Below are 18,087 nucleotides of genomic sequence, written 5' to 3' on the forward strand. Positions count from 1 at the left end.
TACGGGTTCTGATTTCTTGGGAAGTGGGGGTCGGGGAGGTCGGTGTGCTCCCGAGTTACCAGATTTCCAGGAAGACTCTTCCACTGTGAGTAGAAACCTTTCCATCACCTTGCCCAGGTGCTCCTGGCTCTCCGCCATTTTTGCTATAGCTGTCTCCATGTCTACGCTGGATCCCACTTCTGACACTACTTGTGGGAGGGCAGGGCGGATATACAGACGCGGAGGCTGAATATATTGTCGAATGGATGGTACTTTATTCTCATTTATCACAGTTTTTGGTTTGGCACCAGTATCAACAGTCTCTTTCTCTCGTTGGGTCTTTTCACTTTCAGGGTGGATGGATGTAGAAGCCACTGCTGGACCTTCCTCTTCAGATTGGAGATCGAGGGACTGGAGGTCGAATTCGTCCGTGGTGTCAACTTCACCCGGAGGCTCGCAAAAAGGAGAAAAAAGGGAGCCTGTCAGTGTACTGAGATACAGGTTTTGCCCTTTACCTACACCCGGTAGTGCTTAGTAAAGAATCCGAATGTGAGGGGATAGGAAAATAGATGGAAGGATTGGGATTTGACATAAGTAAAGAAACTGTGAGGGTTGGTATAAGCAAAGATAATATAAGGGTGTCAGGGTTATCACAGGACTGCGGATAGTTGCAAGCTGGTGAGGATTTCACGAAGTACGGTGTCCTTTACATACAGTGCTTTGGGTTCCCACTTGCCCGTTCACCCGTGTTTCCTCTCCTCCCTCCTCCCACAGTGTTACCAGCCCGCTTTCCCCAGAACCCGAGGTACTCCCATGGCCCCGCCGTAACTCTCCTGAGTTACGGCCGCTCCACAGCAACCTCCGGTGGACACCACCACTCTTCTGTCCAGTGGTCGTCGTTTTCTTCCACCTCCTCGTCCTGCTGGCCGTTGTCTCTCCTCCCGTCTCCTGGCTCCTCGTCCTGGTCCTCACTCACGTTGTTCGGCTCCACGCTGCGCGTCTTCTGCCACACCTCCTTTCCGCCGGTCCAAGACCTCTCTTCCTCGTCGAGATCCAATTTCATTGGTCCCGCGGGAGCACTTCCGGGGTTAGCTCCTTCCCCCACTGGGTCGCGCTGCCGAAAGAGAGGAAAGGTAGGTGTTTGGTTTTCTCTTCGTGGGTATATGTTCCTGCCCACATAGTCCTGTCCTCTCCGCGCGGGGATCTCTGGTTGCGGTAGTACCGTGCTTTGCTGTCTCCCGCGGGTCGCCTTCTCACAACACAATACAAAGAGTGACTTAGGAAATTCACAATATATGAAAACACATCATGTTAAAAACCATAGTTAAAAGATAATAAAAAGGTGTAAGTAAAATGCGTAGGCAATAATACACAACAAGCAATTATTTACACAACTATTGGCAGATACTAATTAACCCCTCTTTGATGCAAAAGACAAAACATTCACCTTGATTGGGTATCAATGTCGACCACCCGTGCTGGGAGTGAAATTACAACACAATCTCACTGAGGTTAGAGTTATAAATTGGGTCTGACAAGAATTAGTGTACCCTTATCATTGTGGTTCGGATGGCCCACATCCAACTCAAAAATTTTGCGACAGCAATCACCAAGGGCTCGTGTGTGTTGGTCTTCAAGATCCTTAGCGCCTCAATGCCAGACCTTGTGCCCAGATTCAAGCAAATTGGTTTCAACCATTTATTTCTTGGTAACTTGTAAGCTGGACATACAAATAAAATGTGTGCTAATGTTTCAATATGAGCTTGACATGTATAACATTTGTCATCCGTCAAAGAATGCCATCTACTTGTAAATGATTTTATTGGGAGGAATCCACCCTAAATTGGTGAAACAGCTTCCTGTCACTTGGTTTGGTGATAAGATCCCAATAAAATTCAAACTTGGTATCTTGTTTGAACTCCAAGCATGCCCCGGACAAAGTGGGCCCCAAAGTTGATGAAAACTGATCGGTCTTAACCATATTCCAATACGCTGCCTTAAAATCCTTTTTTGACTGGAATGGGCCACTTGCTGGGTCTTCCCACAAGTTGCTCATCCCCATATTGGTCAATTAACGTTTTATCTTACTTAACCAGGCAATCTTACATGAACGGTCTGCCCCCAAACATCAGATAGCGCCTTGGCATACATAGACAAATCAGGGGTTGCCAAAGCCTTCGCCAGAATGCTGATAGTCTATAGCGTGACGTACCCTCTATAGTGTGGCAGCCCAGATCTAAGTAAAGGGGCTTAAGCAGTGTTGATTGCGGGAGGCCTGTTATAGCTCTCACAATTTGTTTTGAGCTGTAGTCAAGGGTGATAAATCGGGAAAGCCCCAAAGTTCAGCACAATAGAGTATAGAGGTACTGATCTTGGAATGATAGATCTTTAGGGTGGGGTGTATTGGCTTGGGCTGTGAAAGCCTCTGTTCTTTTATGAGTACACAGCCTTAGCTGGGCATGTTTTAGAGCCACTATATCAATCTGTGGCTTCCAATGTAATTTCCTACCCAAAGTTATCCCCAGATATGTAGAAACATCAGTCTGTTCTAAGAGTATATTATTCATGAAGACTCTCTGTAAGAACTGGGACCACCAGTTCTCGGGGGGGGGGGGTAGCTTGGCTCGAGCAGGAAGGCAACCAGGGGCATATGTGTAAAGTAGCTACTCAACACGCTCATCCACTGAGACATTAAGTGGCCGCAATAATGGAGACCACACCAGTACTTTTGATTGAAAATTATTAGCTTTTATATAGGTTTCAGATCAAGGTAATCAATTCATCAACATTTCCTAGTACATTTCATTAAGGCATTCTTATCATGTGAGCACAAGTAGCAAGTCATCAAATAACACAGCCCTTTTTCAATAACTCTTTAGCAGGAAAAGGGGGGGTACTTTCATAAACCAGGAACTGGCCTTTCAAGAAGCAATCATGAACATTTCATCTTGTAAATATCAACAGTTCAATACAGGTAATCACTTCATCGAAATAGCAAAGGGATAAATCAATCAGTATCATAGCACAACCCCGTAGATGTTCACAGAAGCCCGCCCCTGCAAGGAATTCAGTACAGGGCAATAATTCCTAGCTCAATTGGCAGGCTTAAAGCAGGTAATCAGACATGCACAGTGAATCCAGAATGAGCCTGACTTCAGGCATACATAGTCAATCGGTTTTGAGGAACCTTTAAATTTAACCAAGGCCTCATAGTCATGAGAGGCTCATTGGGGCCAACAGGGCCCAGTCTCAGTTCTCCCCGGGGGAGGGGCGAACTCGGGGCCCTGTCCGGCCTTCTGCCCTCCTCCCCGGGGGTTACCTGTTGTTTTCGGCCCTCCGGGGCCCTTGCGTGGACTCTGCGGCGAGGGGAGTGGCTCCAGCCCTCCCGGAGCCTCACTCGGCCCAGCGCGGTGCAGGAACAGCAGGGGAGCACCGGCGCCAGGGGCGAGGGAGAACCAGCGTTTGGGGGCAGAACGGAGGGGGCTGCTGCATTATGAGTGGGCCACCTTACCGATCGTGGTGATTTAGGACCCAAGATAAGTGCTCCAACCATTCTTGACACAATTTCCCCACCGAATACGTGGTGACCAAATGTGAATGTGGGAAACGTGGATCATATCTAATTTGCGTGAAAACTTTTGTTGCATTATGAAAACGCAGTTGACAAGCATTAGAGTTAGTTTGCCACAACAGCCATCCTGAGGGGTCAGCGTAAGAGATATTTAAAGTGCAATTTCGAAACAGCTTGCGGGACGATTGTATGATGGGTGTGTTCATGCCAAGTATCATACTCAGCCAATGAAGGGATGGACGGAATATTTACATTTTTGACTGTAGCCAGGCCAAAACAAGTTGTTTGGTGCACCGTGTCATTTAAAAACAATGCTTGAGTCGGAATGAGACATGCATGATGCAAAGCTTCGGGTCCCTGGACCTGCCAAGCTGTGGTGACCTAAACTGATTTCAAATCAACGGTATTTATCCAGTGTTTGTAACCATGTAAGTCCAAATCGGTCCTAAATTAATTAGAATAAATCAAGTTTGTGTGAGTCAACATAAATTTAGATTGAGATTGCAATTTTAACTTATAGAAATAGGACTCTAGATAGGATGTTTTGTAATTTGAAAAGTAGGTGAACTTCTTCCAGAGTGTCTTGGAACTTCCCCATAAGGGAGTTGGGCAATGTTCCCAATGTGTAAAATGCAAAAAATGATGGCCATAATGTTGGTAACAGAATAAATCAGCATACTTAGCAGAATTTAAATACAAATCGTCTGCATCAAAAGCAGCATAATACTTGAAATCAGAAAACAATGAATACACCCCTTGTACATCCCAATCATCAGAATGTATGTCCTGTGTTACCACCTCTCCTAGGGAAACACGAAACACGTATGGAATCTTGAGGACCTCCGTCAGCCCATGGATTTCGAATGCCACTTTATCCCAAATTATGCCATAATCAACAGGGGATGCCGAAATGCTCATGAGGGCTTGATCTCGTTTCATGATATGGGAAGATGTATGGGGAGCCAGAATTCTATCAACCATCTTTACAGCAGAGCGTTCTGGCAAATAATGACCATTGATTAGAAAAAAGAACACTGTCATAAACCCAATCGACATGAAGAGGAAAATGAGTATAAGCACCAGCCAGATGTAGGTCCAGGGTGAAACCAGGTAAGTCTTCTTGAACCAGGAGATGAAAACTCTGGATTGCGTCAGGGGAGTTGTCATGGTTAATGACGGAAGAGTCATAGGAGAAGCTCGTACTGTTGCCAAAATAACCGCTTGCTCCGATGGTCATTAACGGAGGCTGTGTAGCCGCAGCTTGATGATGTAAAGGACTTTCCGATACTTCAATATGGCAGTCATTTCCAACAGCATGTGCTCCCACACGCAGATGGCCAAGAGTATCAATATGTGTTATCAAAAGAGACTAGCTTAAATATGACCAATATTGTTAGGACTCTGATTAGATTTGTCATGGGCACCTCGTTGGTGAGTTCACGAAGCCCTCACCCACCAACCTGTTGCACCGTCCTCGTACTCCGGTAGCCCTACCGGAGTACGAGGACGGTGCAACAGGTACAAGGCAGGCTCTACCAGAAAAGCTGGTCAACCCCTTACCGCTTCACTCCTGGAAGCATTGGCTGCAAAATCTAACCGCATATATGAGAAGGGAATCCCCCCTCTCACACTTAGAGAAACACCTTAGTGAGTGTAACACATAGCCTGGATTACACTCCTTTTTAACCTGCACTGCACTCTATTTTAAAAAGGCCCTGAGGAAAGCCAGATTTAGTTTAAGGCATTGGCTGAAACATGTCGACCAACTGATGGATGTAGGAGGTAGTAACTCGCCTCCCTTAAACATCCCCAAGCCTTATTTTAACCGCTGACGGGGGCCCAGTTATTAAAATTTAATTTACCCTCGGGTACTGGGACCCTCGCCAAGCCGTTTTAACTCACACTTCATTTTACACCTCACACTGCACTCTCAGTAAAATACCAGCTCCGCTGTAATCAGGCGTCGCAGCACACCCGGGACACATTAGGTGTCACTGGGTGGGCCCGATGATCAAGCATGCCACCAACCAGGTTGGTGGGTGAGGGCTTCATGAACTCACCAACGAGGTGCCCATGACAAATCTAATCAGAGTCCTAACAATATTGGTCATATTTAAGCTAGTCTCTTTTGATAACACATATAAACTACGGGGACTCGGACTAGCTTTCTAGTCCTCTCTCTCTCTCTTGATACGCGCAAGAGTATCAATAACCTGTGTGAGTGGCAGATGTTCCATAAGTTCCACCACTCAAACCCAAAGCTTTTTATGCTTTATTACTCTGCTCTTTGAGTCTCGATAATCAATTTGAGACCAAAAGAATAAGTTGTCATTAAACGACTGGACACAGTAGAATGAACCGCATACAATAGGCGTATTCACATTAGGATCAGCTAAAACAAGAGCACGCAGCTCTGCCAATTGTGCCGTTCAGTCCCTAAACGCCTGTGTATGCACAATGGGAGACCTAAATTCACCATTTACAATTGAACCAGCCACAATAACGCAAGCCGCGGAATCAGCATTATTTGGACTCAAAAGCCGGTTGAGCCGAGCTGTCGGTATAAATGATACATCTGTACTGAGCCAAAGAAAGTAACGACAATGGAGGAGGATGAACATGTTCACACTGTAAAAACTCCTGTGTCTGCATAGTGGTATCAAAGATAAACGTGACATCAGCTGATGTCAAAGAAGTAGCCCATTGTATCCAACGGGGATGTAAGGCTTTAGAATTTGGTACACTCGCCTTCGTCACTGCCTCTAAAGCAGGTAAAGGCGAAACCATAAGAATGCGTTTTCCCTTAGCCTGTGATCATTCTTTCAGAATCGCCATTTCGACAGCATTCAAAATGTTCTCAATATTGGAGAATCGCATAGTACCATCCCCAGCACAATTCGTATGACCAGGTTTGTAGAATTATCATGCGTCAACAAGAATATATGTCCTCCCGAAATTCAAGAATCCTGGTTAATGACGAAACAGAAGAGTCAAACATTGACATTTTTTCAGAGTAGATGGAGCTTGCAGATGCGCACATTTCTCCAGAAAATGGGGGGCCAACCCCCTACCTTCGTTATTGAGCTCATAGCCCAAAAAGAGCACTGCTAAAAAGTGATGTGTGATTTAGCAAAATTGAATTTATACCCAACGTCAGCAAATGACAGAATAATCAGACCCACTTGGACTAGATCAGTTCGTCATCCGTCAGATAAATATCATGGATATATGACAAAGCATCTGGGTCAATGCTGTGTAACAAAGACACAACACATGCAGCAAAAGGCCCAGGGCTGTTCTTATAGCCCATAGATAAACGTTTAAATCTTTTCTGGTTGCAAACCGCGCTGAATGCGGTCAAATCACGGCTCTCTTGAGCCAAATTGTGACTGTAAAAACCATTGGATATATCTAGTGTTGTCTTGTATTTTTACCAACATTATTATTTACTAACACAGAGCTGTGTGTGTTTTGTACTGCAAATGTACGAACATGACTATTTAAATTTCGATAATCCAATACAATGCCATATGAACCATCCGGTTTCAAAATCGGAAAAAGAGGATTATTCATGGGTGATACACAGGGTTTCAATTGCACCTTGATATTCCAATTGGGATAAAATATCACAGACGTAAGCTTTAGCCTCCCGTCTGATTGGATACTGTGGTTGTGGCTGCGGCGCAGATCGTAAAGGTATTACATGTGCCGCCGAATCCCTATCCCAGCCTACTTGATTACGATACAACACCGGGGCCAGGGCTCATGCCCGCCGATGCGTAAGCCTGCTTAGCTTCTTCAGGGACGTAACGCGAAAAACTCGGAAGTATCACGTTCTCCCCTCGAGAAAAAGCCAGAACAAATGGTGAAGGCCAATCCGCCTCTGCCAACAAAATGTCATACGAGCACGTGAGATTTTCCCATAAAACCACAGTAATTTTACGCTGTATATCACATTCAATCTGGAGGACTATTTCATTAAGTCTATCCAGGGTTGCAACTCGTTTGTCAGCTGTTTCTACTGTAATGAACATATCAGTTGCTCTGGTCTCAAGACAGGGACGCAGTGCCTCCCGTACTATGGTAACTTCCGCCGCGCTGTTGAGGAGTGTCACTGCCCATGTCCAATCTAGGAGTAGCGTTCTACCCTTCTGAGGCATATTTCGCTGTCAAAGCGGTAACCTTCTTTTGATACGGGGTCTAAAATGAGGTAGTCCTTCTTGTTTGGCTTTTACGTCAAACTGGTGAGGCTGATCTCTCCGTGCTGTGCGGTCAATCCTTTGCTGCGATCCTGGTGCTCTCCACCATCGACTTGCGAATCCGATGGTTCCTGTAAAGAACGAGGCACGCACTGATCAGGGACTTGAAACCTATACAGAGTCTTAATTTATGTGCAGTCGAGTAAATCATAAGGATGCTCAGAAGTCTCAGGTGTCGGTGAACAAGCAGGCAAACCCTGCTTCTTTTGTTGCTGACTCGGGTGCCCATCCTTCTCAGTTTGGGCTTTTTGTTGCGTTTGAGTTTGAGAAAAAGGCTTAATTCCCAGACTATTGCGCCCTAAGTTTTTATAAGCTTTAGCAATAATCTTTGGCAATTTGCGCAGTTTGTTTGCGTCAGCTACAGCCTCCAAGCGCTGAGCCACTTGTAAGCTCAGAACTTCACCTTTCACATTAGCAAGGATGATATCGCAAACAATATCGGATGATGCTGCAAACAATGTCGAACACACCCACCAGTCTCATCCCCAACTCCAGGGCCGCTTTGGCTCATGTTCATCCTGAACCTGTTCTATCACGGAAGGGAGAACGGTTATTGAGGGGGTGCTAAAACACATTGAATATACCACTGCAAACACTCTACCCCAAGTGTTAGAATCAGCTAAATCGGGTACAAGGCCTTTAGGTAAGCTCATAGTCAAGATCCTGTGTTTCTCAACAGGAGTGGTATTTTTAAAAAACAGCTTCGAGCTGCCCAAATTTTTCAGGAAGCCAGTACGGAAGTTCATTCTTATTTTGTGGACATTTGCCCATCACTGAATTAATCATCTGGGGATTTATAACCAAACCACTATGACCAGGCGGTTGTGCAGCAACTCCAGGGGGTGCCACCTGTAGGTTGCGCAACATGAACTGTATAACAGCCCTATGTACACGTATTTATGATGTATGTAATACGTGTAGCTCTGCGACAGTAACATTAAGGTAATTTGGATGTGGGGTATACCAAGCCAAAACGGGCCATGTGGCCCTGTCATTCGATAAGGGGCCTAAACAGAGCGCTGTCAATGGGTGTGGAAGGGCGCCATTAAACCATATGGTATGTTGCCAAGCTGTCAATGGAACTTCAAGAGATCTATAAGGTCGATAATTCTGCGGAAGCGCACTGGCAGTATATTCGTGAAAGAAATTGGCATTTCCATCCACGTCCGGAAAGGTGAACCAAGAACAGAATACCTCGAAGAGGTGAGCTGCATCCACCTCAACAACAAAAATGAGAGCAGCACCAGCATTAGGGACTCCATGTTGAGTCAAATAAGCTGTGACTGGAGCTTGGTTAGGAGTCGTTATTGTGACCGCCATAATGAAAAGAATATTAAAACAACCTACGAGCACACAGTGCAATAATGGGTAAGTGAAAGAAAAAGACCTTTTAACATTCAAGCTTGAAAAATCGAAAAAAAATTCAATATAGGAGGCTACACTGTCACCAGTGTTGCCGGAAACAGAAGTTAGGGAATTGTGGACAAGCACAAGCACTACTCAGGTGTCTCTCAGGTAAGTACCAGACCAAACGTTGGTAGCGCCATGTTGCAGGGATTCTGCACATACACAGAACTATGCGCAGGAATACGAGACTTCGGTGTATAGGGGCTAGGCCTTCCAAAAGCCTCAGTACCCACAATCCCAGAACCGACTAGCTATAGTGTCTCACTTGTTCTCCTACAAAAACATGAAGATGCAAATGATTAGACACCCCAGAACACAAACTCCCCAATCTCTCAGGTGACAAGATGTACCCTTTCGCTCACTCACTCGTACTTGTGCACAATAAGAATTGACAGAAACACTGATAAAGTTTAAAATGTTTATTTTCACTATCATGCTCTATAATGCAGTATACAAGCAACTACCAGCAGCAAAACGCATAAACCTAAAACAGTTGTTGCAAGTCCATACATTATAAAGGGAGATGTCATCTTATATCAACAGTGGATAAAGGACTATAAGGCCTAACCCCCCTCCCCTTGGTAGGAAGCAGTATTATTATATAATAGAAGATCTCTAGGCTTTGCCAGCAGACCCCATACCTTAGTGCCTAGATGGTATATCTACATCATAGGAATTGCATGGCTCTTCTTCCTGGAAAGGTCCCTCTCCAAGCGTGTCTTAAGCAAACAAGCATCCCCATAATATCAAAGCACCAGTTTGAGGCAGCATGGTTTGTCTAGGTGCTAGGGACTGACCAGAAAAGAATAACAAGGGGCAGTGTTTATTGACCTTGCTCACAGTGTTCAGACTAAACTCCAGGAACAGACAGAGAACGAGCGAAGCAGGCGGTTGTCATGTGAAAGGCATAAACAGAGTCCTGCAAAATAAAGTCATGTAGTAACATGCGCAAAAGCAGCATCATGGCAGCAGAACTCATGCTAGCTTAGCGATGTCGATAATGTCCCCATCAGCAATATGACAGCATCTCATTACATTACCTGTTGCAGGACAGTGGTTCAGTCCATCTTGCTCTTCCTCTATAGATCATGATTCATGACCCATCATCAGATTATACATAAAGTGGCAGCGTGCCTCATTCTTGGTCTACCTTACATTTCTTCGATCTTAGACCATCTGCGGAATCTCCATCGGCCACTTATAGTCAAATACTCCCTCTTTTATAGGCACATAGTGGTCCCCGACCAAGGAAATACGTTTCTGCAAAAACATTTGTGCCCCTATATACTTTACACTATTCTTCAGAGGATCTTCTTGTTCAGCTCAAAACACAAAAATCCCAACATGGAGCCCACTTTTTCTTTCTCATTTCTTACTGTCAAATTTGTGAATATTCCCACACTGTCTACTTGCTCACGAAAAGTACCTGGTGTTCTGAAATATGCATGAACAATAGCATGCATCGACTTGTCTGAATTCTGACTCCTACTGTAAAAACTGCTATTTTATTTTGGGATTAAATTGGGACACAATTTGAAAGATTTTTCCAGCTAACGACTTACTGTATTCCATCTTACCTATACATCGAAAGCGTTAAGTTTATACTTCAATAAGTATGAGCGTAAATTTGTCATTAATGTTTCCAGGTAAAAATCATCTTAAGGCTTATCTTCCTAAGGATGGTAGGAGTGAGTCAATTTCACAAGAGGATCAATGAATCTTGCTATGCACATTTCTGTAAATCTTTGAATGCTTGCTGTAGTTACCAATTGACATTTACATTAGGGGTTCATTGGGATTGGATTGGTATGATTTTTAATGTACTGCTTTTATATTTTACTTCCCTTCATTATCTCCTCATTCCTATTTTTTCCCAATTCAGTGCCGTATATGTATTCAATATAAATAACTTTGAATATATTTTGTCTTTTTCAAGTCCCTGTCTTCTTAAAACGTAATGTTATGTTAATAAAAACTTTTAAGCACGCAAATACCCGGAGGTGTCAAGGCGCTAGCAAATAACAGCAGGATAGGGTCGATAGCTGATTTATTCAATAGGCCATGTTTTGGGTGTCTATCTGAATGCTTGAAAGCTAGGCATGGCTCTCATATTAGGGGGTAGTTCATTCCAGAGTTTGGCTGTACCCAGCACAAAACTTCTGCCTCCCCAGTTAGTACTGTAAATCCTAGGTATGGCCAAGTGTTGCTCTAGAAGAGCACAGATATCTGGATGGCACATAGTTTTAAAAGCTGTGTCTCAAAAATGCTCCTTTATGAGCCTTATAAGCAATATAAGGGGCCTTGAATTTGGCGTGCTGTCTAATCGGGGGCCAGTGAAGATTTCGAATGGCCTGACTGACTGCCTTGCATTTGGGTATTCTGGTAAGCAATCTGGCTTGTGTGTTTTGCAAAATTTGCAATTTATGCAGGTGTTGGTCCTCATATTTAGATAGAGGCCATACAATAATTGACTTTCGACAGGGCAGGGCAGTAACCACCGTCCTCTTGGTCTCTTTAGGTATGTACGTGAGGACTTTCTTGATCGTCCTTAGAGTGTAAAATGCTAATGAAATTACTGCATTTACCTGTTCTTTACAGGTGAGCTTACTGTCCATAATGACTCCTAAGTTTTTAGCTTTATTCGTTAGGACCTGGAGGGAGCATAGGTCGTCTGGTCACCAAGAAGGGGGACCAAAAAGAAGGCTCGTTTCTAGCATACACTTTTGGATAATGTTTTTTTAAGACAAAAAAGAATGCTGTGGCAAAGTGAATCCAATGTGAATGGCTAGAATGCTCAGACCATTCTGATTCTAATCACAGAGATGAGCTGGTCATTTGGAAAGACAGAGAGAGAGAGAGGCAGATAACAATACAGTGACAGAGAACGTGCGAGGGGTGTTTTGTTTTTGGACAAGGCTGTCAAAGGGAGCTGCCTGGTAAGGGGTGCTCTTTTTGCATGATTGATAAACCCCAGCCACCATGTCTCTAGCCCAAGTTGATGCCACTGACTGCAATCTAAAGTAAGTGAAGATGCTAGACAGACCAAGTACAGGCTGTACATTTTAGGGAATCTTTTGAACCCAGAGACTGAGAAATCAGACTTCAGATGGTCATGTATGAGTGTGCTCCACTGTGCATACCTGTGTTAATGAAAAGGTAATTCCAACCAACAATTGACCAATTGAGTCTCAAAAGGTGAAGTGGTTTTAAAAATGTACTGCGCCTATTCCAGACACGTGTAACCCACAAGCTGTGGAAGCCAATCACTAACAGTAGGAGAATGTTGTAACTGTTAAAAAAAATAGTAATTTTTTGCAGATCACCCTCTTCTGCAGAAATTAGCAGATAGTGCTGTGTTTAGTAACCCCCGGAGGAAGGAGGCGTGGTTGACGGAGTGTTACATCCAGTCTGAGGCGTCCCTACATAGAATGGAAGGTTTTGATCCAGTGGAGAAAATAGAATATTGCTCACCTTGTTTCCCGTTTTACGATTTCAAAGTGATGAATTGCATGCCCTTTGATGCTTCTGTGGACAACATAATTTTTTATAATAATCTCCCATGGCCTTAAACAGTTGAAAAGAAGGCCCCAAGAAAGCTGAATGATGTGAGTAAAGAAACTGCTGTAAAAAGCTTGAAACCTCATCTATAGACCGCGTATTTACTTTCCAGGGTGAATCGGAGATCCGAGTTGAAATGGACGACTAGGTGCTTTTTGTATCTGGGACAGGGCTTCATCAGGAGATCAGGCAAGTAAAATGTATATATTATTTTTGTAATGGATAAGCTGAATTCTATATTTGCTGGATTCAGGATCAAAAGAACGTACTTTCTTCTAGAAGTATACATGGTCCAGGTACTTCATGACACTGGTCAATTTTTCCAGTCTATTCTAGAAGGTCTAATATTAATGTTTTAGGATTATTCTGCTTCCAGACCAACCATAGAGATACATTTTTTCCTACTCTTGCACCCTCTTCAGTGCCCCCCGGGGTATACCCTTCTTCCTTTACAACTCTCTCTTCGTGCCAAACTGGGAACCCCTAGTGTAATCCCTGTGCCTGCATTGTGCCCCACCTCCATAAACTCTCTTATATCCCCTCCAACCCAGGTATGTCCTGGGTCTGCCTTTGCCAGCCTCTTTATAAACCTATCTCTTGTTCAGCACACTGTAGCACTGAAGCTAGGATAGGACTACGCACATCCATACATACATAAGACAGCATGTCACCCCTCTTTATTTCTACAATGAGAGCTTTTTCTGGGAATTCATGGTTTTCACCTAGGGGCTCTGTCTAATGCATTATAAAGCTCAGCATCGGCCCCCATTGGTATTTCACTCCAATTGAGAATATTTTGAAGATCACATCCATGCCATCAGGGACACAGGAGGTTTCACTTACAAATCACTGCTAGAAGATGTGCTGGTCCAATCGATGCAATCCAGGACTACGACACTCAGAATGCACTGGTTGGCACAGGAATGCCTGCAACTGAAACCACTGTGTCCCTGATGACATGGGCTGAGGTGACCACCTGTGGCACTGTACCTGGAGGCCCCAATAGGCAGTCTCTTCACAACTGCTTATGTTCTTCAGATGCATATGCAGCTCCCCGATGCTGACTCAGCATAAACAACTCACTCTTTCAGAGCTCTGATGTCCAAGCGGACCAATTGTCCATTCATATGCGGCCCGCTTAGCTGAGTCCAGTGATGGTCATGGGGTGTATGCATGTTAGCGTTCAATGCATGATGTCTCACGCTGGGCTAATGTCTAGAACACAACAGTACGGTACAATACAACAAAGTATACTGCACTACAACAAAATAGTCAGAAAAGTGTTGCCAGAGTAAACATGCAAGATACATTAACCACAATTTCGGCTCTCTAACAGTGGTACTCTTTCCAGGCTACTTGGAAGTCCATGTTTTATGCACTGTCTCTCTTCTGGTTACAATCATAGATGCATTGCGGCCCTCCTTGCACTATTTTTGACACTTCCCCTTGGATGATTCAGTTTTTACTTATCGGTTTACAAGTGACAACTTCCATTTCCTTGCAGGATGCGGAGAAGTAGGAGAGTCTCCGTTATTTATGCATTATAGGTTAAACATGTCTCACCATATCTATTTCTCCCAGATAGTTGTTCGCAAAGACAGATGTTTCTAAATGTAATGATGAAAGTGCTCCCTTTATTAAAGACACAGATCCAATATTATGCTTCCTTCTAGCCATTTATGAAAACAGAAGCAACATAGCATTGATCAAAAGACTACAAAATCCCAGCATTCCTGCTAGAATGAAGTACAGATCACTGCTCAGTCACATAGATCCCTTTAACTATAAGCCAATGCTGGACAACAAAAAACCCTCTTTTTATATGAAGAGATTCAACTGTAGAAATGCTGGGGAAGCAAGAAGACCATCAGAAAGCATAGACCACCTTCGGGAATATGCCTCGTAGAAGAACTCTCCGCCCGTCTTCCACATCCTACATGTGGATATAACAGGGCAGATGGAGTAAAAGAAAATTACATCTGTTTAACCTCATGTGAAAAAGGGAGGGAGAATTCGGAGCATGAGTTTCAAAGTATCTAGGATCTGAATCTCAGCCTTACTAAGGTCAAAATCACAGCTAGTTCTTGTTTCATTTGAGAACATTTGCTCTCAGATACTGCATTACTTCCTAGCCAAGAGCACAATGAGTATTCTGTTTACACTTGGGCTTCAGATGGCAAATCTGAAAAAGCAAGTAACCTTTTCTATGTAGGTGGTAAATCCCCGCCTGTCGTTAAACTATTCCAATTGCAAATATATTAGAGTAGAAAACGAAAGGGAAGGTGTCCATAATCAATTATTTTGTAGAGTTGGCGCAAAGTTATCAGCTCTCCTGAACAGCAAGGTACTATGACAATTAAGTAACAAATCTCAGATAAATCAAACTACTCTTCCAAGCAGGCTATGCAGTGCTCAGATAAACGTTAAAAAGGCACACTGCATGCACATGCCTACAGGGGAATTAATAGCATTGTGTACTATAAAATCAAATAACTGCCTTTTTATAGGATTGGTCCTCGGTATTTGGAGGCTAGCCGGAAACTCTGGAGCACTCACCTCGCTCTCAAGGTGCAGGATAGGATCCATAAATGAGCAGTGTGTGACATCTGACCCATGCACGTGGACATTAAGGACTTTGCAGTGCAAGAGTGCTTTTATCTCAATATGACAGACACCCTGAGGGCCTCAGAACAACAAGCCAGGACGTCCTAGGTTGCTGCTCCAAGTTCACTTGCAGTTTTAATTTGTGGCAATGCAAATATAAAACAAGAGAAATTAGCGAATTGACAGCCTTGAGTACTGAGGTCTGAGCAGAACTGGACTGTTCACAAAGTTAGCCCTCCCTGCTCCCCCTGGCAGCAAGGGTGCAGATGAAGAATCTGGCACAGAAATGACATGGTCTACCAGCCGCCTAGGATGGGACAGGCCTCCTTTTCAGCTTGCATTACTGCTCATTTACTGCCAGAAGGCCGATCATGACATACATCGCGTCACTCCACACGTGCCCAAGCTGCCAATGTCATCACTAAAGAGCACCATTTGTAAACTGTATTATAAGAAATTGGGTAGTTAGTTGAGACGGGTGGAAGCTCCATCAGGGTTAATAAAAAAAAGTCACTAAGTTAATCTTTGTTATGCCTCTGGTTGCTTGGAGCAAAGTAGTCATGCGTAACTTAGAAACAATGTATGAAGTATTTGCGCAGCATGCAAGCGGTAATAAAGTGAAAACAAAACAGAAGAAAATCAAAAAACAATTTAGAAAAATAAAGTACATTTTGATAAATTGGCCTGGATGAGGAGCTTTTTAACTGGCCGTACACAGTGTGTTAATATGGGCTCATTTCGATCTGCCTCTGTAGAGCTCACAAAGGGGGTGCCACAGGGATCATGTTTAAGCCCTACTCTTTTTAACATATATGTGGCCCCCCTGGCCAGTATTATGAGATCTTACGGATTTATCCCAGTGTCATATGCTGATGACACTCAGCTCCTTTTCCCTTTCAAGTCACTAAGCTCCGTGGTCAAACAGTCCTTTTCAGAAGGCATGAAGGCGGTCTCTCAGTGGATGGCCCTGAATTTCCTAAAGTGCAATGTTGGAAAGACGGAGGTTATGTTTTTTGGGGAAGCCTCAATGCTGTGGACTCTAGACTGGTGGCCCCCAGATCTGGGTCCCATCCCTAGCCCTAAACAGTTGGTAAAGAACTTGGGCGTGCGGCTGGATCGAGATCTATCCTTAAAGGACCACGTTAACCAGACGGTTGGGTCCTGCTTTCATACGATCGGACTACTTCGCAAATTGTTTCCTTTACTTCCAGACACAACAAGGAAAACGTTGGTCCAGGCTCTGGTGCTCAGTCGCCTGGATTACTGCAACGGGCTGTTGTTATCGGCGAATGATGGTGTACTTAGCAAGCTTCAGGTGGTGAAAAATACTGCTGCAAGGCTGGTCCTGAACGCCCCACCTAGATCTCCATCACGCCCCTTGTTGGAAAAACTACACTGGTTGTCGATTCGCCAACGGGTCAAATTCAAGACCTACTGTGTGGTCCACAAGGGTATACATGGTTTAGGCCCCTCGTATGTGGCGGAAAAGTTCATCCCCTACAATCCAGTATGTACCCTCCGCTCTAATAATCAGTCTTTTCTTCAAGTCCCAATGGTTAAAAAGGCAAGACAGGGTGGAAAAGCCTTATCCTTTCTTGGCCCTAGCCTCTGGAATAAACTCCCCGATTAGATTAGGCAATGTTCGGACCACCTGTCCTTTTGGAAACGGCTAAAAACCTTTTTGTTCCAGGCTTAGTACCTCCATAGATGCTCAGCTCTCCCACTCTTGCCTCTCACTTGCGGTGTGCGCAGAGACACTCCTCCGGGAGTTGATTCTAGCGCGGTACAAACCCATAAATAAATAAATTAAATAAATAAATAAAATGATACCAGAATGACAAAACTCCAATTAGTAGAACAGGAGATATTGATTTTTATATTTTGTAGTGAAAATTGCGGGAATAAGCTAAAAGTGACACTAATGGTTATATGGTCGCGCTAGACTAAGGGAAGGTCACAATTTCAGGCTGATCGCAATGGAGCACAAGCCGGAAACAGGGACCAGGATTGAACTCCTAAAGAGTTACCATCTCAAGTCAGACGGAAAGACTTCCATTCACGTTGCAGGAAGCCACCAGGAGGAGGCTTTCAGCATGAAGAACAGGCCGAGCGTTGTGGACGGTCATTGCTGTAGCACGAAGACCCACTCATCCCAGGAGCGTCTCATTGGTTGATTGCCGTGGAAGGTCACTGGTCTCGCTTTGCCAGTCACTGCAGACAGTTGCTGTCAGCGCGAAGAGCAGGTCTCACCTGAGATTTGCGTTGAAAGTTTTCATAAGCATCAAAGTTTTTATGTGAACTGGCCCATTTGCAGTCACAAAGTTCCCAAACTTATCAGGAGTTCTCACAGATGCTAGCCATGGATCCACGACCTGGTGGGCTCCTCTTGGGAATCAGGAGTCACTCTAGGAGAAACCAGCAGCAGGGTTCAAGCAGGTCCAGTTGCAGCTGGTCAGTTGCAGGGAGGCCTCCAGAAGCTTGTGTCCCTGTAGCTCGGATAGGAGGTCAGCCAATTGACCCTTGGTGTCAATCTGGGTAGCCCGGGATCAAGGAAAGCAGGTCCAGTCTTCCTCCTCAGAAAGCAAGGCAGTCCTTCAAGCAGCAGGGGGGTATTTCTGGCAGCAGTGCAGTCCTTCTTCTGAATCTTTCACAGGTCCAGGAGTGTTCTGAACAGTGATTTATTTTGAAGGTCCTATTTTTATACCTGGT

At 44.3% G+C, this 18,087-nt stretch overlaps 1 protein-coding gene across 4 annotated transcripts in view; it reads left to right on the forward strand.

The window, feature by feature from the left end:
• Positions 1–12,883: 12,883 nt before the first annotated feature.
• Positions 12,884–18,087, forward strand: part of DEPDC5 (DEP domain containing 5, GATOR1 subcomplex subunit) — a 578,923-nt gene continuing 573,719 nt past the window's right edge. For all 4 annotated transcript variants that reach the window (XM_078667736.1, XM_078667740.1, XM_078667744.1 and 1 more), the window contains exon 1: positions 12,884–12,967. The gene's annotated coding sequence lies outside the window, so the exon portion shown is untranslated. The remainder of the gene's footprint in view (positions 12,968–18,087) is intronic.

This window comes from Lissotriton helveticus, chromosome 11 (genome assembly GCF_964261635.1).
Source record: "Lissotriton helveticus chromosome 11, aLisHel1.1, whole genome shotgun sequence".
In the NCBI taxonomy this organism is placed as follows: Eukaryota; Metazoa; Chordata; class Amphibia; order Caudata; family Salamandridae; genus Lissotriton; species Lissotriton helveticus.